General features: G+C 43.3%; 1 long non-coding RNA gene across 1 annotated transcript in view; it reads right to left on the bottom strand.

Moving 5' to 3' along the window:
- Positions 1-25,337, bottom strand: part of LOC126484406 (uncharacterized) — a 130,204-nt gene extending 104,867 nt beyond the window's left edge. The window contains exon 1 of the long non-coding RNA XR_007587849.1: positions 25,216-25,337. This is a non-coding gene — a long non-coding RNA (uncharacterized LOC126484406). The remainder of the gene's footprint in view (positions 1-25,215) is intronic.
- Positions 25,338-25,648: the final 311 nt, after the last annotated feature.

Below are 25,648 nucleotides of genomic sequence, written 5' to 3'. Positions count from 1 at the left end.
AATGGTAGAACGATGGGTTCGATGACGGTTTGGATGTACCGTGCACTATTCAGTGTCCCCTCGACGATCACCAGTGGTGTACGGCCAGTGTAGGAGATCGCTCCCCACACCATGATGCCGGGTGTTGGCCCTGTGTGCCTCGGTCGTATGCAGTCCTGATTGTGGCGCTCACCTGCACGGCGCCAAACACGCATACGACCATCATTGGCACCAAGGCAGAAGCGACTCTCATCGCTGAAGACGACACGTCTCCATTCGTCCCTCCATTCACGCCTGTCGCGACACCACTGGAGGCGGGCTGCACGATGTTGGGGCGTGAGCGGAAGACGGCCTAACGGTGTGCGGGACCGTAGCCCAGCTTCATGGAGACGGTTGCGAATGGTCCTCGCCGATACCCCAGGAACAACAGTGTCCCTAATTTGCTGGGAAGTGGCGGTGCGGTCCCCTACGGCACTGCGTAGGATCCTACGGTCTTGGCGTGCATCCGTGCGTCGCTGCGGTCCGGTCCCAGGTCGACGGGCACGTGCACCTTCCGCCGACCACTGGCGACAACATCGATGTACTGTGGAGACCTCACGCCCCACGTGTTGAGCAATTCGGCGGTTCGTCCACCCGGCCTCCCTCATGCCCACTATACGCCCTCGCTCAAAGTCCGTCAACTGCACATACGGTTCACGTCCACGCTGTCGCGGCATGCTACCAGTGTTAAAGACTGCGATGGAGCTCCGTATGCCACGGCAAACTGGCTGACACTGACGGCGGCGGTGCACAAATGCTGCGCAGCTAGCGCCATTCGACGGCCAACACCGCGGTTCCTGGTGTGTCCGCTGTGCCGTGCGTGTGATCATTGCTTGTACAGCCCTCTCGCAGTGTCCGGAGCAAGTATGGTGGGTCTGACACACCGGTGTCAATGTGTTCTTTTTTCCATTTCCAGGAGTGTATTAGGGGGAGTTTATGAAGTTTGTCGACAGTTTACAAAATTAGGTACTGCCTTGTACTGTTTCAACTCGAGTGGTATCACGCCACGCCATTAGAAACTGGCTGCGTGTGCCGGCGTCTGCCATCGTCAGCGGGGAGGCGCCGGGTGCGTGGGTTTCACGCGGGAGGTGAGCGAAAGCGAGGCGTCAGGGCGAGGCGAGGAGCACCGCTGTGTACAGCTGGGGGCGGCAGGTAGGGGCCGGGGAGGTAGGCGCCCACGCGGAGCCGCAGGGAAAGTGAAGCCGGACCACACCACGCAGAAACCCAGCCGCCCAGTGGAACAGCCCGCCCGCCTGCCTAGGCGCCGGTTTCTACCTACCACTCGCCCGCCCGCTCGCTTTCTACGATTGCTGTTTGTCACGGCAGAGCCGGCCACGCGCCCCACTATTCGCATCTGGAAATACTAGCGGCTAGATTCAGCCTGATTTGTATCGTCGACCGCTTCGCCGGTCTAATGTGGAATTGCCGTTATGAATAGGAAGCATGTTCTAAATCGACGCCTACTACATCCACATCTTTCAGGTCACTGAAGTGTGTGACACACGGTACTTCAGACTGTACTAATTGTGTGAACTCCTTTCGGTTCCATTTACATACTCACCCACTGTGCCAAGCAAGCGCTCAAAGTCGGGTTCACACACGCAACAAAAGTGTCGCCACAGCTAGTGGCATATTGCAGTTGCATGTGTGACCTCCCACGTTTTAGTGGAGCAACTTATGGGACGCAGCTTTTGTCACGACGCCACAAAATGTTCAGCTTGGTTGTACTTTGTTGCGCCACTTTCCTACGGTAATTTCCCACCTGCTTCCTGCTTCCATCTATCGTCCACATTAAACAATGCTCAGTCCAAATACGGGGGTCACTCCAAAAGAAATGCACACTATTTTTGTGAAAATACAGTTTTCATTCTGCATGTGTGGAAGTTTTACCCGCTTGTTCGACCTGTGAGTGGCGCCGTCACAGCATGTCTTCAAGATGCTGCTACACTTGACGTTCGTCAGAAGCAAGAATTCCTGTACTGTGAAAACGAGACATTGGGAAACATCCGGAAGAGGTTCAAAAAAATGTATGCAGATGCTCCTGTCGATAGCAGTACAGTTATATACTAAGATGGTATCTGTTCTTTCGGGCATGTAAGCAGGAGATTCCGGGTTCGAGTCCCGGTCGGGGCACACATTTTCATCTGCCCCGTTGACGTATGTCGACGCCTATAAGCAGCTAAGGGTGTTCATTTCATTGTAATTGCAGTACAGTTAGCCGGTGGGCAAGCAAGTTACGTGATGAATGCGGGCACGGCAATATTGAGGATTGTCCTCTCAGCGGCAGGCCTCGTACTACGCACACTCCAGACAATGTGCAGAGAGTTAACGAACTGGTGACTGCTGACGGACGCATCACAGTGAACGAATTGTCACGCTACCTTGGGATTCGGGAAGGATGTGTTTGCAGAATAATGAAAGTGTTGGCGTCAAAAAATGTTTGTGCCAGGTGGGTTCCCAGGATGTTGACAGTGGCTAACAAAGAAACAAGAAAAACCGTATGTAGCGAACTTTTGGAACAGTAGGAGAATGGCGAGATGAATTTCTTGGAAGAATTGGGACAGGTGATGAAACATTGCGCCATCATTTTTCACCAGAGACGAAGAGACAATCGAAGGAGTGGCATCATGCAAATTCTCCCAAGAAAAAAAATTCAAAACCACACGTTATGCTGGAAAAAGTTATGGCTACGGTGTTTTTCGATTCCGAAGGACTTTTGCTTCTGGACATCATGCCAAGTGGAACCACCATAAATTCTGATGCATATGTGACGACACTGAAGAAACTTCAAGCTCGATTGAGTCGTGTTCGACCACATCGGCAAAAACAGGATGTTTTGCTGTTGCACGACAATGCACGGCCACATATCAAGAAACCATGGAAGCGATCACAAAACTCGGATGGACAACACTGAAACACCCGCCTTACAGTCCTGACCTGGCTCCACGTGACTATCATCTTTTTGCAAAACTGAAAGACTCTCTTCGTGGAACAAGGTTTGAAGATGATGACTCCCTTGTGCACGCTGCCAAACAGTGGCTCCAACACGTTGGTCCAGAATTTTACCGTGCGAGTATACAGGGACTGGTTCCAAGATGGCGTAAGGCAGTTGAGAGGGATGGAAATTATGTGGAGAAATGAAAATATTGTTCCTAAAAGATGTATCTACACACTGTAAAACTTTCAAATGTGTAGAATAAAAGATGGATTTTTAAAAAAATAGTGTGCATTTCTTTTGGAGTGACCCTCGTAATTAATAAGCGAAGTCTTTTACGAAAATTTGACAGGAGCAAAGATTACAATAAACTTTCAAGTTTACTTAGTTTGTCATGTTGAGATGGCTCCAGTTCTTCTTGTCCACGGGTCTGATTCTTGAAGCTGAAAAGCTAACATCAGATCCTCACGGTTGGTTTGGACTAAATAAATTGGAAGACTTTTGGTGCAGAATTGCCGGCCGCGGTTGTCTCGCGGTTCTAGGCGCGCAGTCCGGATCCGCGCGACTGCTACGGTCGCAGGTTCGAATCCTGCCTCGGGCATGGATGTGTGTGATGTCCTTAGGTTAGTTAGGTTTAAGTAGTTCTAAGTTCTAGGGGACTGATGACCACAGCTGTTAAGTCCCATAGTGCTCAGAGCCATTTGAACCATTTTTTTTTTTGTTGCAGAATTTATTTTTCGCAAATATATTTTCCACTGATATTCTCACATTTTAGTGTATCATGCAGTATTTTGATTTTCCACATTAACAAAGCCGAAATTACATTGTTCGCACCCATTGTACAAAAATGCGTCCGATCACATCAGAGGCAAGCTTACGACTCCTATACTCTGCGAAAATAATAATATTCCACAGAGTTTACAATTTTTCTTAACAAATGAATTTCTAATAGTTTTCGTTACATTATTAATTTCGAATATTATTTCCTAAATGAACCCATAAATAAACATATTAAACAGAACAGGATTGGGTAATTAATAATAGAAATTGTAAGTGTGCACACAATTCGTAATTTCAAATGTTTTTAGAGAAAATTGTTGTGGGTTGGCAGGAGAGCCAACACCGGGATACAAGAGGAAGCCGAAAGGCACGCGTTTTAGCTCACGCAGGTTGGCGTGAGGTCTGGAACAGGACAACGAAATTAGAATTTAGAAAAACGGACGTAGCTGGTGGAATACTTAACTTTAATCCATTAATGGTGAACGTCGGTCTGACGGTACATGCATCACAAGATCAATAGCAACCAATAATGGTGCCTTGCTAGGTCGTAGCAAATGACGTAGCTGAAGGCTATCGTCTGGGCAAATGAGAGCGTATTTTGTCAGTGAACCATCGCTAGCAAAGTCGCCTGTACAACTGGGGCGAGTGCTAGGAAGTCTCTCTAGACCTGCCGTGTGGCGGCGCTCGGTCTGCAATCACTGATAGTGGCGACACGCGGGTCCGACGTATACTAACGGACCGCGGCCGATTTAAAGGCTACCACCTAGCAAGTGTGGTGTCTGGCGGTGACACCACAAAAATAATCTTAACTGTACATTCAGACCTAATAGTTATCGATTATAACGTCGAAACTAAAATATTTTCTAAACTGATTCCATTTCATAAATCTTAGCTTGAAATATACCATACTTTGTATAAAATTATATGAACGTTTTCAGAAAAGCAATTGGGGTAATATTATCCTGTCCAGAATAAGGAAAATAATACTGGTATCGACAACTACTGTTGAGGAAAAGTAATGCTAGACGAGGATGTCCCGGTACACTACCACCACTGCTCCCTGGCGGTAATACTGCGAAACATGAGCATTCTGTCGCAGTTGTCCTGCAGTAATTGCTGCTGTACTCCATTCGATTTCGGTGTGTTTTTATTTTATTTCTGAAAAAAAAACGAAAACAGTGGTCGGCAGGTAAACTTCCGCAGCTTCCGGAACTACAAGAACAGCAGCCTATGTTTGATTTTCTGCAGCAGTGTGAGTGGTCTGTGTGTGTGTGTGTGTGTGTGTGTGTGTGTGTGTGTGTATGTATGTGTGCGTGCGTGCATTCACAATATTTGCAAACCAATGACGTGACCCACGAAGAAATAAATAAATAAACGTAATATATGTAACCAAAAAAGCGAGTCATATAAACTTCGTAATTTGTGAGAGCAATCAAGCATTGTATAAATTGTGGATTAAATGCAGGAAATAGCTCCAGAGAGTTATGTGGCAGCCATTAAACTAAAAATTAGTTATTCGAAATGCGTATATCACCGAATACAATAATATTCTGAAGTCTTGGAAGAATGGCGTGTCTCAAGATGATATTTACATGCCAGCTGTTGACTAGTTTGCCGTTGCACGCAGCATTTTCGTCTCTGAGTGTTATTTCTTTTATAAATGTGTCTCCCTTGATTTATCCCTGTTCGAAATCTGTTTTCGGGTTCAGCATTTGGGTTTCCTCTCCCTAATATTTAACTCTTGTCACAGCTCTAAAGTCGTAACCTGCACTATAACATTCATACCTGCCCATATGATTTCAAGTGACACCATATTGAAAGCTGTGCAACTACGTAGATTCGTGCCGTCCTGTGTGAGTGGCAGCTCACGACACTACTACAATAAGCCTAATGCTGTGGCGCCACATTAGGTGTGTGTGTGAACCAAGCTTGATGTTGTCTAGGGTGACACACACACGTATGCAGCACCTGAAGTGTCACAGAATGCATTCAGCGGTGATCGGCGCTGAGTTTGCACTACATTATGATGTTGTGTTGACAATGCCCCAATGCTGCTGTTGTTGTTGTGGTCTTCAGTCCAGAGACTGGTTTGATGCAGCTCTCCATGCTACTCTATCCTATGCAAGCTTTTTCATCTCCGAGTTACTACTACAACCTACATCCTTCTGAATCTGCTTAGTGTATTCATCTCTTGGTCTGCCTCTACGATTTTTACCCTCCACGCTTCACTCCACCCCTATATTGGTGAAGCCTTGATGCCGCAGAACATGTCCTACTAACCGATCCCTTCTTCTAGTCGAGTTGTGACACAAATTCTACTTCTCCCCGATTCTATTCAGTACCTACTCATTAGTTACGTGATCTACCCATCTTATTTTCAGCATTCGTCTGTAGCACCACATTTCGAAACCTTCTATTCTCTTCTTGTCTAAACTATTTATCGTCTATGTTTCACATACATCTATATTCGATGTTAACAAATTTCTCTTCTTCAGAAACATTTTTCTTGCCATTGCTAGTCTACATTTTACATCTTCTCTACTTCGATAATCATCAGTTATTTTGCTCCCCAAATAGCAGAACTCATCTACTACTTTATGTGTCTCATTTCCTAATCTAATTCCCGCAGCATCACCTGATTTAATAGACTGTCCTCGTTTTGCTTTTGTTGATGTTCATCTTATATCCGCCTTTCAAGTCACTGTCCATTCCATTCAACTGCTCTTCCAGGTCCTTCGATGTCTCTGACAGAATTACAATGTCATCGGCAAACCTCAAAAATGGTTCAAATGGCTCTGAGTACTATGGGACTCAACTGCTGTGGTCATTAGTCCCCTAGAACTTAGAACTACTTAAACCTAACTAACCTAAGGACATCACACACATCCATGCCCGAGGCAGGATTCGAACCTGCGACCGTAGCAGCCGCACGGTTCCGGACTGCGCGCCTAGAACCGCGAGACCACCGCGGCCGGCGGCAAACCTCAAAGTTTTAATTTCTTCTCCATGGATTTTGATTCCTACTCAAAATTTTTCTTTTGTTTCTTTTACTGCTTGCTCAATATACAGATTGAGTAACATCGGGGATAGGCTACAACCCTGTCTCACTCCCTTCCGAACCGCTGCTTCCCTTTCATGCCCCCCGATTCTTATAACTGCCATCTGAGTCTTGTACAAATTGTAAATACCCTTTCGCTCCCTGTATTTGATCCCTGCCACTTTCATAATTTGAAAGAGAGTATTCCAGCCAAATTGTCGAAAGCTTTCTCTAAGTCTACAAATGCTAGAAGCGTAGGTTTGCCTTTCCTTAATCTATCTTCTAAGGTAAGTCGTAGGGTCAGTATTGCCTCACGTGTTCCAACATTTCTACGGAATCCGAACTGATCTTACCCAAGGTCGGCTTCTACCACGTTTTCCATTCTTCTGTAAGGAATACGTGTTAGTATTTTGCAGCCGTGACTTATTAAACTGATAATTTTGACACCTGTCAACACCTGCTTTCTTTGGGATTGGAATTACAAAATTCCCCAATATATCACGAAATTTACCAAAAACACAAACGAAGAGTCAGTCTCACTTCGCTATATTTCCAAGGTTTTTCACAACCACCCTTGGCTTATTCCATTTCGCTGTTCTCCCTTACGATCTGTCACAAAACGACTGACGACAACTACATGATGCACTCAGCACTTGAAGCGAACATCAGTCGCATTAAAAAGAAAAATCTTGAAACTGTGGATTAAAAGGAAGCCGAGTCACTGAAAAAGTACCGGAAATGGCAAATGTACTCATCTAGGCAGCTACGGGCACTGACTACAGAAATACGTGAACTCTCTAGGCGCATTCACTGTGCTACCATCACTGCTGCTTGCATCTTGGAAGTCACTACTAGTTTCTTCCGCTGATTTCAAGCCATTTCTCCCAGTCATCCTCCGTAATGCTCGACAGTACTTATCCGTCAGTACATGAGGCCTGTCTGGTTGTGGTTCGGCTGTAGTTGTTCCTTCACTTTAACACTTCACAATCACATCAGAGTTGAAATGTCCGTGGTGGGTTTGTTATTCAGTTAACATTCCACGTTCCAAGTCTCTCAGCTCTTGTTACCAACCCAGTCTGCTGTTACTGCTTGTCTCCCTATAGTTCAGTGTTCGCCACCTCCTTTGATGCTGGTGTGTCAGCTTCTCTAGCATCTAGTGGTCAAATCCACGCCACCTACGGCTGTCTAGATAGTTTTAATCAGGTAGTGTATATCCAGGACCAGGATATCAGGTAGGGTATATCCAGGACCAGGATACACATCGAGGCGTTCTCTTCGGTAACTTATAGCGTATACTATGACGAATACGTGACGTATGAAAGCACTTTTTAAAGTTTTTACTCTGAAGCGCCAAGGAAACTGGTATAGGCATGAGTATTCAAATACAGAGATATGTAAATGGGCAGAATACGGCGCTGCGGTCGGCAACGCCTAAAGAAGACAACAAGTGTCTGGCGCAGTTGTTACATTGGTTACTGCTGCTCAATGACAGGTTATCAAGATTTAAGTGAGTTTGAACGTGGTGTTATAATCGGCGCACAAGCTATGGGACCTAGCATCTTCGAGGTAGCGATGAAGTGGGGATTTTCCCGTACGACGTTTTCACGAGTGTACAGTGAAAATCTCTGCGGGCGGAAGAAGATCCTGCAAGAACAGGATCAAGTGACGACTGAAGAGAGTCGTTCAACGTGACAGAAGTACAACCCTTCTGCAAATTGCTGCAGATTTCAATGCTAGGACATCAACAAGTGTCAGCGTGCGAACCATTCAACGAAACATCATCGATTGGGCTTTCGGAGCCGAAGGGCCACTCGTGTATTCTTGGTGACTGCACGACACAAAGCTTTGCACCTCGTCCCGGCCCGTCAACATCGACATTGGACTGTTCATAACTGGAAAGATGTTACCTTGTCGGACGAGTCTCGTTTCACATTGTTTCGAGCGGATGGACGTGTACGGATATGAATACAACCTCATGAGTCCAACCTGCATGCCAGCAGGGGACTGCTCTAGCTGGTGGAGGCTGTGTAATGATGTGGGGCGTGTGCAGCTGGAGTGGTATGGAAACCCTTTTACGTCTAGATACGACACTGACAGGCGACACGTAGGTAAGCATCCTTTCTGATCACCTGCATCCAATGTCGATTGTGCATTCCGACGGACTTGGGCAATTCCAGCAGAACAATGCGACATCCCACACGTTCAAAATTGCTAGAGAGTGGTTCCAGCAACACTCTTCTGAGTTTAAACACTTCCGCTGGTCACGAAACTCCCAAGGCATGAACATTATTGAGCGTATCTGGTATGCCTCGGAAAGAGCTGCTCAGAAGAGTCTCCAACCCCTCGTAGTCTTGCGGATTTATGGACAGCCCGACAGGATTTATGGTGTCAGTTCCCTCCAGCACTACTTCAGACATTAATCGAGTTCATGCCACGTCCTGTTGCGGCACTTCTGCGTGCTAACGGGGAGCTTTACACGATATTGGTCAGGTGTACCAATTTTTTTGGCTCGTCATTGTAGTTGCCCAATGAGCAGAGAGAAAGAGAGGGAGGGAGAGAGAGCGAGTGTGTTTGTGGGGACTTTAACAACGTTACGTTGTGGAACTTCATCAAATCGTAACAGGATAACAAGGCCGGAAAGCGTTGTCCCAAACACATTACTACTGGAATGCCACCTCAGCCCCTACAGGGTACGCGCCGTAACTCCTACACTCAGTAGGGCTGCTGGTGGACTATTTTGCAAGCTCGAAGCAGCTCCATGCAGTGATTATTTTCACATTCTTGCATTTCAGCCCATCACCCCACGAACACAACGCCGCAACTCTTCCGCACTCAGTAACAGCATTTCTCTGGAGAAAGCGACTTCCTGTCAAGACTTTCAGACAGGTGTAGGGCAATGACTGGCGTCATGGAAACGTCACCTGGCTCGCGTTCGTTCTGGACGCCTCTTTTCGCCCATAAGCTTGTCGTTTACATCTCTTCAGTGAGTGAACAGACGAGGTGGTGCCGCAACAGTGCAAAACCACACGAATAAGCGAGAAAGAAAACGCATCTCGGGTTCCGTTACGAGCCGTGACCGCGGTGTAACGTTTACCCGCTTCCTGACCCCGGCTCTGGAAGCAGGCGACACGCCGCGCGCAGCCGGGCGTGAAGTCGGCGTGTCGGGTCTTGACGCGCCCCACTTTTAGCAGAGCTCTGCGTATCTGGGTGCACGGCCTAGCCGCTAACGGCACCAGTAACATCCCCCGCTAACCCCTTCCCACCAAAAAAGATATTCCTTAAGGAATTCAACTGCATAGATAGAACAGCTTCCAACGTTAAATTGCGTCAATATTTGTACAAAATACTGAAAATCAGATTTCTGTTCCCTCTAGGAACCGTTATGTAGGAAAAACTTCCACTGCGACCGGTTGACGGCATAAGCCGTTTAGTAATATACACACATCAAAAAAAGTCTTGCATCACGTTGGTTCCAGCCGGCCGAAGTGGCCGTGCGGTTAAAGGCGCTGCAGTCTGGAACCGCAAGACCGCTACGGTCGCAGGTTCGAATTCTGCCTCGGGCATGGATGTTTGTGATGTCCTTAGGTTAGTTATGTTTAACTAGTTCTAAGTTCTAGGGTACTAATGACCTCAGCAGTTGAGTCCCATAGTGCTCAGAGCCATTTGAACCATTTTTGAACGTTGGTTCCGAGAGTTCCGGAACCTGTACAGAAAAATAGAATAGAGGTCAACGTAAACATCATTTCCACCACTATACAGCGAGACCTTCAGCGGTGGTGCTCCAGACTGCTGTACAGACTGGTACCTCTAATATCCAGTAGCACGTCCTCTTGCATCGATGCTTGCCCGTATTCGTCGTGGCATACTAGCCGCATGTTCATCAAGGCACTGTTGGTCCATATTGTCCCACTCATCAATGGCGATTCGCCGTGGGTCCCTCAGAGGGTTCATGCTGGCCACTCTAGCCGAGCGATGTCGTTATCCTGAAGGAAGTCATTCACAAGATGTGCGCGATGGGGGAGCGAATTGTCGTCCATGAAGATGAATGCATCGCCAATACGCTGCCTATATGGTTGCACTATCGGTCGGAGGATGGAATTCACGTATCGTACAGCCGTTACGGCGCCTTCGATGAACACCATCAACAATTTATTATAAATTTAAGTGTTAAGAACTCTCTACTGAAAGTACTTTTCTGAACGTGTAGCCTTGTACGGAAGTAAAACATTGACAGTGACCATTAAAGACAGGGACGAAATACAAACTTTTTAAATGTGGTGCTACACAAGAATGCTAATGATTAAATGGAAACCAAATCGGAAAGAAATAAAATTACGGAGCAACTTGATTTAAATACATACTAATCAATTTAGTAATCCAAGGAAGTGGGGACAGCAAAAATTATAGGGACCAAAAATCTACTACTGTAAGTTGGTCCACGTTTATGTATGAGTAGGTTGCCGCAGTTATTCAGAGATGAAGAAGCTTATTCAGAATAGACTAGAGCTCAGAGCTGCAAGAAACCAGTCTTCGGACTGGAAACCACAGCAAGAGCAGAGTATCTATAATCTCAGTTCCGACAAGAAGGCATTGAATAGATAGGTGGCTCGGTCGTTCATCGGAAAATGCCAGACTTCAAATCCAAAGGTCCCGCGTTCGATCCCCGGTCAATTCTAGATTTCTAACTAACATTTATCACTTTTTTCACCTCTCTCAATGTACGACTCCATCCTGGAAAGTAATGCCTCCGAATTAATGAGAAAACTATTAAAAGCTTTTTAAATAAAACAAAGGTTATTAACATACTACATTTTTAACCTTCATTTCTACATATTTATTTCTCAACAGTCACACTGGCGATGAATACATGTTTCCCGACGGAACCACAACCTCACCTCTGCTTGCACGCTCCATCACTATCAAAGTGAAGTCCTCGAAGATGTGTTTAAGTTTTGGAAACAGATGAATGTCGGATGGGGCCAAGTGGAATTATATGGAGGACGATCGGTGACAGTGAAGCCAAGGCGTCGGGTTGTTGCAGGTGCCGCAGCGCTCTTGTGTATCTGGCATTGTCACGTTGGAGGACGCTCCATGTGTGGACGAACTCTTCTGCGGTTAGGAACTCCAATATAGCACGCTGTTTCTCAATCACCAACATGGTTACGTTACGCAGCGCCATGTTACACGCTGCAATTTGGAGATCTCTAGCGGCAGTGAGCTACAACTATCGCCAGCGAAACAAGAATGTCGACCGAGTAATATGGATGACTTATAATACCTGAACCGATATTGAGAACAAAATAAAAAATTCGGAGGCATTACTTTTCAGCACGCCTCCATATGTCCATGTGAAAAAAGCCTAGTTGCACCATGTTTCTGAATTCACCTTAAGCTCTAGGTCCTCCTTCGTCCCCCTTCAACTGGGTGAGTCTATTCTAAGGTCGGAGGAAGGCAACGGCACTCTACCGCTATAGGACCATGCATAGGAAAGCTTTGCGTTGCCCAAAAAAATTTTCGAATTGATGACAGCTTGACTTACTGGGTACAAATTGAAGCCCATTTTCAGCCTCCAGATGCTGCAAAAAGCATTGAGGTTCGACACTGATCCGGTCGTGCCCAAGTCAAGTGCTGCATCAGCTCACGATCAAGCTACTTCCGCCTTGTCAGAGCACAATACGTTTCCGCTCATTGTTGAGCGGACTGTTAGAAGTGCCGTTCGCTAGGCTGCCACTGGAGAAGACGCCTGCGGGTCGGCGACCAGCTCTGGTGCGGGCTTCCTGGAGCGCTGCAGCCCCGGACCGTGACACCGGCACCGCTCGTTCCTCCAGGCACCGTTCCAGCCGACGGCTCCGACCTCACGGCGCGTCTGCGTAAACACAGCCGAAGAGCGCGCCACGTGCGCGTTCTGTTCTGTTCACAGCACTGCTGCAAACACGCTGCTTTCCAGAAATACGGCGCCCACAAATAATGCACCGTGTGAAACGAAATTTGGAGGACGTCTACAGCAGTGGACAAGCAATATGTGATTATATCTTCAAAGAAGCACCGTGCAGCGCCCTCTCTTTTGAGGCAGAACAAACCACCCGTTCCATTATCCAGATTAAGATTTTCAGTGGTTCCCTTAAACCAATGTCGGAACTGTTGCTTTGGAAAGGACACTGTGTATTTCCTTCCCAATATGAACATGTACTCCGTCTCTAATCACTAATATTCCTTCTCTTTGCCGGCTAGAGTGGCCGAGCGGTTCTAGGCGCTTCAGTCTGGAACCACGCGACCGCTAATGGATTTAGCACGATTTAGGAGAAACCATTGGCCATTTACTGCACGGCATTACACTGGACATGCAGTAGTAATTGATTTAATAACTGCTAATAAAGGTCTTAGTAAGACATTCTGAAGAGCACGGGCTTCTCGGAAAACTAAATACTGCATTTAATACTAATTTTACATTGTTATCTTTGCACGTATTTGATTATAGAGGAGTTGAGGACCAGTAAACATACTAACATTTGTAAAGCTATGAGGTGCACATTATCACGTAGTTTAGAGATTACTATAGGGAGATAGACGATGGATATGAATCTGTTAAAATATTTGGTGAAAAAGTCTAATATACCTAGGAACTTTGTTTACGCAAGATTAATTGTACGACCTAAGAAACAAATGGTTCAAATGGTTCTGAACACGATGGGACTTAACATCTGAGGTCATCAGTCCCCTAGAACTTAGAACTACTTAAACCTAACTAACCTAAGGACAACACACACATCCATGCCCGAGGCAGGATTCGAACCTGCGACCGTAGTGGTCGCGCTGTTCCAGACTGAAGCGCCTAGAACCGCTCGGCCACTCTGGCCGGCGTACGACCTAAGAGTATGATGTTTTTTAGGAATATATATCCAATATATATACCATAAATGCGAAAGTTTGTGTGTATCTTTGTTACTCCTTCAAGCTGAAGCGGCTGGACGGGTTTGAATGTCACGGGTTTATCTGGGCCGCAAGTGCCTTGTGCCTCAATAACTCCTACAGATAACTTTGTTATGGTCCATAAACATGGATAGTGAGTTTCGGCATTAACATTTCTTTATAAATAACTGTTCAAGCTAGTGTGTGTGTGTGTGTGTGTGTGTGTGTGTGTGTGTGTGTGTGATGACAGTTTGAGCATAAAAGTTGATAGTGGCACAGCATGCTTCAAAACATAAAATTTCAGAATAAAATTCAGTCGTAGGGCAAAATATATTTTCATTTCGCCTTACCAGTATCGACAAATTAATTTGTCATCTTCAGAAGTTTAATATTTGTCGAAACCAGTAAAGCGAAATAAGAATGTATTTGCAACTAACGACCGAATTTTATTCTGAAATATGTATTACAGTTGCTGAAAATTACAGCTTTGAACAAAATCACAAAATAAAGCCTCAAACGCCGCAACGCCAAGGCATTTAAAATTTGGGTGGCAGTGCCTCTTATAAGGAAAACCGCACTCTCTGATACAAGGCGTAGCACAGACAAACCTGCCACAGGGGCAGCACGCAATATTTGGACAAGATTATACGAATATGAAATGGTCTTTGACAATTAAGAACTTGAATTCTTCAAATCTGGGAGCTAACTTATGACCTAGATCAGCATCCTCTAGATGCTGAAACGTTTTGTTGCTGTAGACACTTACAGCGTAACCTGCATTGTCACTATAAATTCACCAAATATTTCGCAATAAGAATGTCCTGAAACCAGTGACTCTCAACTATTTTTACGTTACTAGATTCCTCGTCCTCCTGAATTTTCATGAATATCTGATACAACACGAAAAGAAATGCACTGTGTCCTCAATTTTCTGTTTCCCCGTTCTGTCAGACCTCGCTCTACATACACCAGCCTCATTCCCTTGTCCTTCATTTGTTACTTCTCTATACCACCGTCTCCTTCTTTCCTGTCCTTGGGAAGCGGGATTCAGGCCTATTGTGCATGTAGATGTAGAATATAATATGTATGTTGACGCAGAAGGTGACAAAAGTCTTTGAGACCGAGTGCGTTCTATCACACTGTCAATTACTAACCAAGATAAAATCAAAAACAATGTCTCCACATACGAGACTGGCCCGAATTTTCGACAAGTAGAAATCAGTACGTTTTGCTGCACTGCAAACGTTCAAAGGAAATTAAAATAACCGTGTGTGTGTCCCAGAGAAGCGTTCTCAATACGCGTACGAATAAGAAGACGGATTGATAAGCCTTATCAGATTGTTCCCCGACGATGCTATCGTTATAAGAAAAACATAGTCGCTGGAGGATGTGCAGAACAACTTAGATAACTTTGAGAATCGACGCGTAAACATCCTCCTACCTTTTTCTGTGTAGTGCTCTCAACGTCGTCCCAAGCAGCAGGTGAAGTTGCTCCTCTGGGAAACTTCTGGTCTGGAAATGCCCTACTTGTGGAATGCATGGGTAGCAAACTTAGTTAAATAATTCTTATGGGCAGCCATTACGACGCGATAATGACAAACTCCGTCGTAAAATTCAAAATTGCTCTGTCTAAAACACGATCTACATACTGCTGAACACCTAGAGCATGATTGACAGTGATAAGGGAACATTTCCAGGTATAAATAAACGATATTGATTGAACTTTGCCGGTATATAGAGAGAACAAAATAATGCAATAAATATTTTTTCGTTTCTGCCAAATTTCACTTTTAAGGGGTAAATCAGACCCCAGAAGGTCTTTTGGCATATAAGGCTTAGAGGGAATACCTTCGAAGACAAGATACATAAAAAAAGTGTTTCATACAGAAATTAGAATGTAGTTTACGTTCTTGACAACTGTATAATCAACTTTGGTACTAATTTGAAACTTTGCAAAATACTTCAGCACATTTAATTAATTTTTGAAAATAAAAACTTTTATTAGAACATAAATAAAGAAGTTTTCACGCCATCTCTATCCACGCGTAATAAAGCTTGTTTCTGGAGTACCATGTTTGGTAAATAAACTGTACTACCAGAGTATAATGTCTAAATGTCCATTATTATTCTAATTATTTGTTTTACGTATTTTGCTATTTTTTAAAATTGTTACTTTACGTTTTAAATTTATGTTCTTTTACTTTACAGTTTCACATTCATGTATTTTGTTAGTTGAAAATTGACAAAATCATTACAGTAACGATACTCTCTAAATAAATGACTAAAACAACTTTTTTTCACCATACGCATAAAATGAAATAATTTTTTTCACATAATACACACGATGGACATCAAAATATAAAACAAAATTCAGCAGGACATCAAATTGTGATTGGTGATCATCTCAAATCCTGATTTGCACCAGGCATATTTCAGTACATAGGACAACTTTGGCAAAGAGAATCGATTACGTACAAGTGACTGCAAGACTGATTATATTGTTTCCAATATGGAGACTGACATCATAAACATTTAGCAGAGTTAAATCTGAAAATATTCTCAAAATGTTCTTCCAGAATCGAAAGCTGTATACGTCCAATAGCTGTACCTGCCCTCAGGTATGACGCTCAAAACGGTTTTCACGTTGGCCACCCTCTTTCCATGGTTTTAAAAGAAATTGATGGAGAGTTTGACCGAGAATTAGAGAAGCTCTATTTGGAGCCCAAATGTTGTTATGGCAGCATCGAAATACGTTAACCGAACGTATGACTGTGTTAAAAGATATTTAACAGAAGTTTTCTTTCCCAGTGCGGGAGGAAAACTTTCATTGCTGTTAGATTCTTGGGGTGATCAGTATGAAAGAAACGTTTTGACAGTCGTACCCGAGGAAAAGGAACTTTTTCACGTGGTGACCCCGAAAAGATCGGCAGAAATCTTTGGACGTATATGTTGGTATATGTCATTCGACGTCGGAAAAAATATGTGAAAATGTGAAATGATTTTCAGATCCAGTTCTGATGACATCACTCTCCACTTCAGAAATAATATCATCAAGCTGCTGTCACTAGTACATAATCAGTTCTCTTTGTGAAGGCTTCCCAATATACTGAAATATGTTTGATACAAATCTATATATTTAGAGCATCTGCCGTCACGCCGGCCGCTGGTGGCCGAGCGGTTCTGGCGCTACAGTCTGGAACCGCGCGACCGCAACGGTCGCAGGTTCGAATCCTGCCTCGGGCATGGATGTGTGTGTTGTTCTTAGGTTAGTTAGGTTTAAGTAGTTCTAAGTTCTAGGGGACTTATGACCTCAGTAGTTGAGTCCCATAGTGCTCAGAGCCATTTGAACCATTTGAATCTGCCGTCACAATTTGCGAGCCCTACTGACCACTGTGTGTATTACGGGAAGAAATTTCATTTTATGCGCATGTTGTAAAAGAAACGTTGCTTTAAGCACTTCCTTCGAAACTCTCATTTTGTGTCGTAATAATGAGTTATTTTCAATTAAAAGTGTGTGTGTGTGTGTGTGTGTGTGTGTGTGTGTGTGTGTATGTGTGTGTGTGTGTGTGTGTGATAGAGAGAGAGAGAGAGAGAGAGAGAGAGAGACGGAGAGTGGTCTGTGTGAAATTGCGAACTAAAAATTTAATTTAAAACGTAAAATACCAATAAAAAACATAACACAAATCATTAGAATAATAATAAACTTCTAGGTATTATAACGAGACATGTTGAGAACACTCCAACAGCACATTGCGTACAGCTTATTTTCCAGAAATGGTATTTAGGAAACCAGCTATATTACACATGGATGTATGTGGCGTGAAAGCTTCTTTAACTTACGTGATAAGAAATATTTTCATTTTGCAGAATTAATGGTCGTGTAGTATTTTGCAAAATTTCAGATTATTAGCAAATAGATTTATACAGTTTTATTGAACGTCTGTTACATTTGAACTTCTATATGAAACATTTTTTATACACCATTGTTTTTAAAATACCCCTCAAAATCTATTAAGTCAAATTACCTTTCATAGCTTGTTTTACCCGTTAAAAGTGAAATCGGGCAAAAACGAAAAAATATTTATTGCATTACTTTGACCCTTATACATACCTGTCAAGTTCCGTCAACATCTTCACACGTAAGAATGTTCCTTCCTCAGCCAATACCAAGAGTACATCTTAACACCGATTGCCTTAAATTCGTACCCATCAAGAACCACTAGCAAATTTCGTGCACTGGAAGGATTCACATTTGGTCGGTAGCGTCTACACCACCATTTTATTCTTATTCCTATTGGGTTACTGCTTAGTGTGGTAATGGTAAAGGAGTTTACTGTTAGACTGCCTGTAGTATTCAAAAATGGTTCAAATGGCTCTGAGCACTATGGAACTTAACATCTGAGGTCATCAGTCCCCTTGAACTTAGAGCTACCTAAACCTAACAAACCTAAGGACATCACACACATCCATGCCCATTCGAACCTGCGACCGTAGCGGTCGCGTGGTTCCAGACTGAAGCGCCTAGAACCGCTCGGCCACCGCGGCCGGCCTCTAGTTTTCTTTGCGTTAAAAGTGGATTCTGGTAAACAATATTTGCGACACAAAAAGTAGCTGCTTCACGCTGAATGTCGGGTTGTCGGCGTCTGCAATTGCTGTACTGGATACGCTCTCTAGCATCAGTCGGCTCCTCACAGAAGCAGATCACCTAAAGCGAGATACGGCGCGACCATACTCGCTGGCTGCTTGCCTTTGTGTTGCAGTAGTGCCCTGTTTTGTTGCTCACTATTGAAACCCGTAGCGTAAAAAAAAAAAAAAAAAAAAAAAAAAAAAAAAAAAAAAAAAAAAAAAAAAGGCAAACGGGGCCAGAAATAAGAGAATCCACTAAAAAATTAAGCCGAATACCCTATACAAAATAATTACGAGTACCCTTTTTAAGATTTTAAGAATGCCGGCATCACCCTTTTTAAAAAAAAACCTTTTTTCATTTTGAAGTTTTGTGGTCCGGTCACTTTTGTATTGAGATTCCTAAGCTAAGGCTAGATAGCCTGCACGTGAATGCGAACTTGCGAGTAGGAAATATGAGAACAGAACAGTAGTAAAGGGCGCGCACAGAGCCATGTAAACGGCGCTCGATCCGTTGGCACATGGAATAAGGCTGATATTGGTAGAAATTAATGGGCAAATGATTAAGACTTTTCTCGCATTCGACACGAATGAGGTTCAAACTCTCGTCGGGCCCTCAATCTATTCACGCAATTTCTTTGAAATGACATTTCCAATTTATTGAGACACCCATTCCACTTTGGAGCTTGAGATCCATCTGTAATTGCCTCGCTATTGACTGCACTCTAAAACACGAATCGTGCCATTTTCACTTCCTCTTACTGAGTCAGTCTATCCGACAACATTATTACAGAGCCCAAGACAAACAGCTTTGCTGATGTGCCGGGCAGTTAACTGATAATGCGTTCAGATCTGTATCAGTAGCTCTGATGCTACGCTATCGCCGCCGAAAGATAAGCAGTTCTGCGCACCAGCTTCAGTCGTATGCAGTGGAGAGTAAGCAAACAAGACAGATAAGTCGCGTTACAGACAACTGGAATAGTTTATCGGAGTATTAACAAAACATTAAACGTATATAATCATCGGCGAAGCTATAATAAGGATAAGCCTAAATTTTTCAACCACAAGAGGCGACATTAAGCGGACTGCGAAAGAATATTTGCCAGACCTAAAACATGTAGCTTCAGACAGGTCATAGCAGAAAAAAAAATTAAATAGAAAAAAATTGAAAAAGTAATTTAATATGGGAAATAAAGACAACGAACAATAAGTATGGTTCAGCTAAAGGCTAAGAATCTGTAGGAAGTCGACAGACAAATGTTTCATGAACTAGCGTTTTCTTTATAATGATTACCGTTTTAGTAATTTTTTGTTTGTATGAAACGTACTGGCAGAGAGAGGGAGAGAGGGTACTTGATGGCCCGAGCAGTAAGATATCGCGTACTAATAGCAAAATCAATTTGTTGTCTGCCCTCGTAATGCCAATTATTAACAGAGGCACAACGCTAAAATTCTGAAACGGAATACCAAAACATGTAGCCGTGAATGTGTTCTCATTAAATCAATTGGAACGAAGGACGGCACGAGTCAAAACTGCATAATCATTGAAGGTCACCAAAAAAGAAATAATGATAGGACGGGTAGTAACGAACAAGGAGAAAAAATGAAGGACGTCGGAGCTATCAAAGCTTACGTTTCCACTGTCTAACGGGGAAACGCAGAGACAGGAAACCTAAGAGGTACCTACTCTACCTACTCGTTCATCAAGTCACTGTACAGTGCATGATTGAAAATACTTCATAGCATCATTAGCCACTTGCTGTCATGTTCCACGGGTATACGGAGCGCACTGTAATCTCTTATCTTATTCTCATTAAATGTACTCGAGTTGTACAACGGAAATGGTAGAAGTCCTGCACAGCCCACGGCGATAACCGATTTTCTGAGTTTATTAAACATTACTTAGAGAACAACGAACTCCTCTTTCCTCCGATTTCCATTCTGGTTTGCTGAAAATGGGTTACACGTTTGCGTGCGTTAAACCGCACAATCACGATTACCTAGCGTGCTTATAAATTTACTAGAAGTCTTCTGTCTATTTGATAATAACACCAGATACTGGAGCACAATTAGGGGAATAGATCTTAGAGATTCTTGTATAGGTTTTCCTAATTAAATGCATCCCAGTCTCCCACAATATTCTGAAGAAATCTTATACTCGCTTCTATCGTAAAAATTTAAAAATGTTCCGTGTTTGTACCGTAACATTTCACTTCTTAGTATTTACCCAAAGGAAGTTAGCACTAGCAACGAACAACATGAGTATGCTTTAGTCTATGTTATTATTCTGTCGCATATGTTGATAACATTATTGGTCCTATTATATTCCTTGGGTCACCCAACGGCCGCACTTTCTCACAGACTGATTCTTCTCTGAAGCTGCATTAGTGGCTACATGAGAGATCGATTTGAGCGTAAAAAGGGGGTAGTGCAGAATAGAGAATACGAAGATAAAAAATTCAGATGATCAATCTACCAAATAAAAATTCCACAAGATAGCAAATATTTTGTTATGTAGATTCAAGTAGCACCCACTAGGGAACTCCTCAGTACTTTAGGGGTATTCTTCAGATGAAGTAAGTATTAACAGTCAACTCGGAAGCCTATGCATACAAAACTTTATTTCTTAAATATGTGTTGTTTTTCTGTCACATATCTTAACACAATCATTATGAATATGGGTCGCTAAATTATCTTAGCCACGACGTTCTTACAGGTGTAACCCTCATCCTTTTTTTCTTTAGGTACTGATTCCCAAGGAAACTTAAACATAAACATTACTCCAACAAATGAAGTATAAGCTTTTCTTATAGCTGACAGGACTTCCAGTTTCAAGAAGAGCCCCTCTGTTTGCTTCAACAGATCCCAGTATCTATCACAGTTTATACAGGGTGTTTCAGAAATGGTGGTCAATATTCAGGGATATAGCAGGAATGATCATTCGAAACAAAAAGTCAAGTTAACATGGGATCTAAAACGCATACCTTAAGAGCTATGAGCAATTCTTGATCTTCGATACTGTGAAATACGTCTCTTCTACTGCAAGCTCTTTGCTTTCCATATTTTGGGAAGTGGTAGTATGGACCAAATCAAGAAAAAAATGTCCATTAAACATGTGCTCGAAAATGCATACCTTAAAAGTTATGAGCACTTGTTCATTAGAAGAGTTGTGTTTCAAAATAGCGAAGATGAACAAGTGCTCATAGCTCTTAAGTTATGCGTTTTAGGGCGCATGTTTACTGGACTTTTTTTTTGTTTTAGTCCATACTATCACTTCCTAAAATATGGAAAGCAAAGAGCTTGCAGTGAAAGAGATTTGTTTCACAGTATCGAAGATCAAGAATTGCTCCTAGCTCTTAAGGTATGCGCTTTAGACCCCATGTTTACTTGACTTTTTTTTTTGTTTCGAATGATTATTCGTGCCATATCCTTGAATATTGACCATCACTTCCGAAACACCCTGTATATTTAAGACTGGAACAATATGATCGAAAAGTAGGTTAATAGTTGGGAAGCAGTTTAGAGGATGAAGGATAACGTCTTAACCATTAAAATTGATACTTACAACATCTGAATTCAGCCTTTTAAAGAACTTCTGTTTATTACAACTTTCTCCTCTCAATGCCTTCTGCCTACTATATAGCGAACTTGGTGGTTGGTCCCATAACGTCCCACTACCTCTTTGCCTTCTTTCACATATTGTCATAACCCTGAATAATGTGTGACTGAAAAATACAGTTCCGCTTGTGTCTTAAATTTCACGGCTTCACAAGGAAACAATCGTAATAAAGTATGTATAGACTTTCCGAACGACGGCATACTGTTCCTTGAATTCCAGAAAAAAATACTGTTATTGGTCTGAAAAGATCACTCCACACCCCACATTACTGCAGAAGCTTGCTGCAAGTTTCTTGACTATACCATATAGTACGTATGTATTATAACTATTTACGTTAACTTGCGTTCAGTTTGAATATACTGCGCAAATTCTGTAGGAGCGTAAATGCTCGAAAGCAAATAGAGAAGCGGGAACACTTGTTGCGTACTGACTGTATAGGCTCTCGGAAAATCGATAGTTTTGAAAAAAAATACGCCGGCACGCCACGCCACGCGCTTTCCTTGCGTTGCGAGAACCTTTTGACGTCACAGTGTTTCCTAAGAACACCAACCCACTCCGGCCACGTACGTTCCTGTTTCTTTACATCCTGTTTGCTCCAACTAACGACCTTAAAATTTTACCGTTCTTAACACTCACTTTTTCCAAGCACTTTCTGCTGCTTTGCATGACATTATACCAAGAACTGGCGTCTTCTTTTGGGTAAATAATGTCCAACTACTTGTGTAGATCACTAGCGTAGTTTATGTACATTCTTAAAATCGACTCCAAGCAGTGCACTAAGTCAAGCTGTGTACGCAAAAGGCGTCGAGCCTGTTGCTTCTCTGGGAGACAGTGATCTTACTGCAAATCTAAAGTGTCATTTCAGGAAACAATGAGGGGAACTGTTTACAGACACTAACCTCCTTGCTGGAGTGCATGTTCAAATATCTTCACCACGTCCTTGCGTTGTGGCGATGTTCTCGTCTCCCCACTCGGGATATCTCGTTATTGGATTTGCGATAGAATACAAAGGCGGAATGGGGTAGGAAAGGGGAATTAGACGTGGAATTTCAGACTTACTGACAGCAGTGGTAAATGTGAATTCATTGACACATGTCATTCACAAGAGTGGTACTCCAACTCGAACGCGTAAAATGCAATAAAAAAGATTTTCAAATACAAAGATATGTCTCTTCTACCACCCACTGAGGCTGCCTGTGAATTTCAGAATTTTTAACAGTACAAACAATACCACAAGTCTTGCTCATTTTCCACTCTTGCAAATTGGCAAACTGCATTTCACGCTAGATGACAGATAATTCGTGATACGTCTTCTCTCTGTTATCTACAACCAGATTTTTGCACTGAGATACAAGAGATATGTTTACACATGCGTGGCAAAGTACTTGTTAGGATGTCGATGTAGATGATGTGACCATTGAGGCTTTTGATATTCAGCTACTGCTGTGCCGACACACAAAATGATATTTTATGTGCACATGCTTCACTTGTTAAGCGTGAAAAGTGTTCCATTCCGTTGTGTTCTAATCACTTCACTGAAACTTAACATTTGTTGTTTGTCAACAATCAAGATACTTTAATGATTTACAACACAGCAATTTGTATTTTGAGAAATATGACGGAACTGCATGTGTTAACATACAGGGTTTAACGTATACAAGTGCAGATATTTTTATATGTGATACCATAATATCTGCATATGTCAGTGTGTTGGTTGTTTTTTTGACAAAAAGGTTACAAACATTGCAGTTGCAACTGTGCCACTTACTGGACTACGCCTATCAATATAGACTAACCATTTTGTGTCCACACTTCAACACCTGACATGATTCTCAGGGGATAATACGCATTAATGGCTTGCTCTTGCCATATTTACTTGGAATTACTGGCCAACCTAAAACCATACAACTTGTAATAGCTATAATTACGTGTCTGCAAATGACGAAAATATTGATGTAATGGTGTTCAGTATACCGTCCTCTGTCAACAATAGAAATAGGTGCACTTGCACTTGCTAATTCCTCTATATAATTTCAAGCTAATGTTTATCTTTTTACTGTATTATATCTCATTCAGGACTCTTGTGAATCTGCTGGTAACAATTATTGTATGTTACACTATATTATTTCCTTGTTGCCTCTTTCTTATGTAGTCCAGATTCGTTAACCTTCCAACATCGACTGTACCTTAATGCAGAGCGTCACGGATAATGACTCCGATGGATGGCAAAACGCACACACACACGCATTTAAAAATAATATCCCGCGATGCTTCTTCCCTCGTGCCCAAGCACAGACGCATGGAGACAAAATCACGTGCGCAAAAAGTAGACTAAGCAAAAAGACGTATACTACGCATGTGCAGTATCGAGTCCATCCATACCTTGCCTCAATATGCAAGCACTCCGCTAGAGTCTACTTAATCCCTCGACCTTTGTGCTGCGTTTAGTAGGTGAATGGCGACAGAAAACAATAAGGTGGCTAAAGGTAAAATTGTATCTAAATAGTACAGGTACTAATCTGCGTGAAATACGGAGCGGCAACGACGTCTTTTCTGAAAATTTCTGGAGGATGTCACAGTAAGATTTTAATTTTCTTCTACCGAAACAGAACCTTATCTCTAGCAATATACCGTTTGCGTAATGCTATTTATGCAGCCGTAAGGTTGGCAGTAACATTATATTATCTGTTATCTGAGAACTGGCGACTCATATGCCATTATATTTATTTCACTTCTCGAAAGAAAGCATTTCAGTGATAATTTCCGAAACTGGGAAAAGCTTAAGGTATGTTCTTGGTGGTTACCGGTATGCTCAGGTTAGTTAGCACCCATTAAGTCATTAGTATTTTATTTTATGTAAAAAAAAAGATGTCCACACGACTTCACTCAGCCCAGGATCAACCACAACGGAGGTCGTGTTTTGTTGCCAGCCTCTTCAGATATTCTTTCGAAGCAGTATTGTACATGACCTCTGTTTGTATGTAGTCATCTATAAATTTTCCTGTGCTTTGTTTGGAAATACAGACATCACTGCACATAAATCGCCTTAAAGCATAATCACACTTCACTGCACAACGAAAAACCCGTAAATGTCGTCCGCTAAACAGACTCCGACCAAATCCGGGAAGCAAAGCGGTATGACGCCCGCCCTCTATTTCGAACAAATCAGACGTGAGTATTTGCGCTGTCCGAAATGTGGAGCGCATACGCAACGGCGAACGGATTTCAGGCAACTTGTGGAAGCTCTGCTGGCGCCGTATACGACGCCACAGCTGGCGGCCTGACTTGACCTACCTCAGTGCTCGGAGTCAAGGAGCGCAGCACGGAGCCCGGAGCACAGCACAAGCCGCTGTCGCTGTCGTCGCCAGTCTGAGTGTCTGACCATGAACTGCCCGGCGCGCAACCCGCGCCTCGCTTTTGTGGGCTGGCGCTGGTGCAGTGTTGCCAGCCTGGCCCCGCGGCCGCACATTATGTCATCCAGCATCAGCGCCTCTGCGCCCGCTGGCTTTTAAATCTCGCGCCGCTGCCCACAGGTCCCGTGGGAATAGCGCGAGCCACTTCACGCACGCAGTCGCTAACGCACACGCACGTACCTGTGTAGTCCTCGCATTAGCAGTTCTGTAGAACGCTGTGGCCGGCGACTAGAGTCATCAACCGCATATCCGGGGATCATCCGCATTATAGCAATTTTCTTTTAATCCGGCTACCTTATTGGCCGACGGCATCT

Source organism: Schistocerca serialis, chromosome 6 (assembly GCF_023864345.2).
Source record: "Schistocerca serialis cubense isolate TAMUIC-IGC-003099 chromosome 6, iqSchSeri2.2, whole genome shotgun sequence".
Lineage (NCBI taxonomy): Eukaryota > Metazoa > Arthropoda > Insecta > Orthoptera > Acrididae > Schistocerca > Schistocerca serialis.
This window is presented reverse-complemented; position numbering and strand designations above follow the sequence as displayed.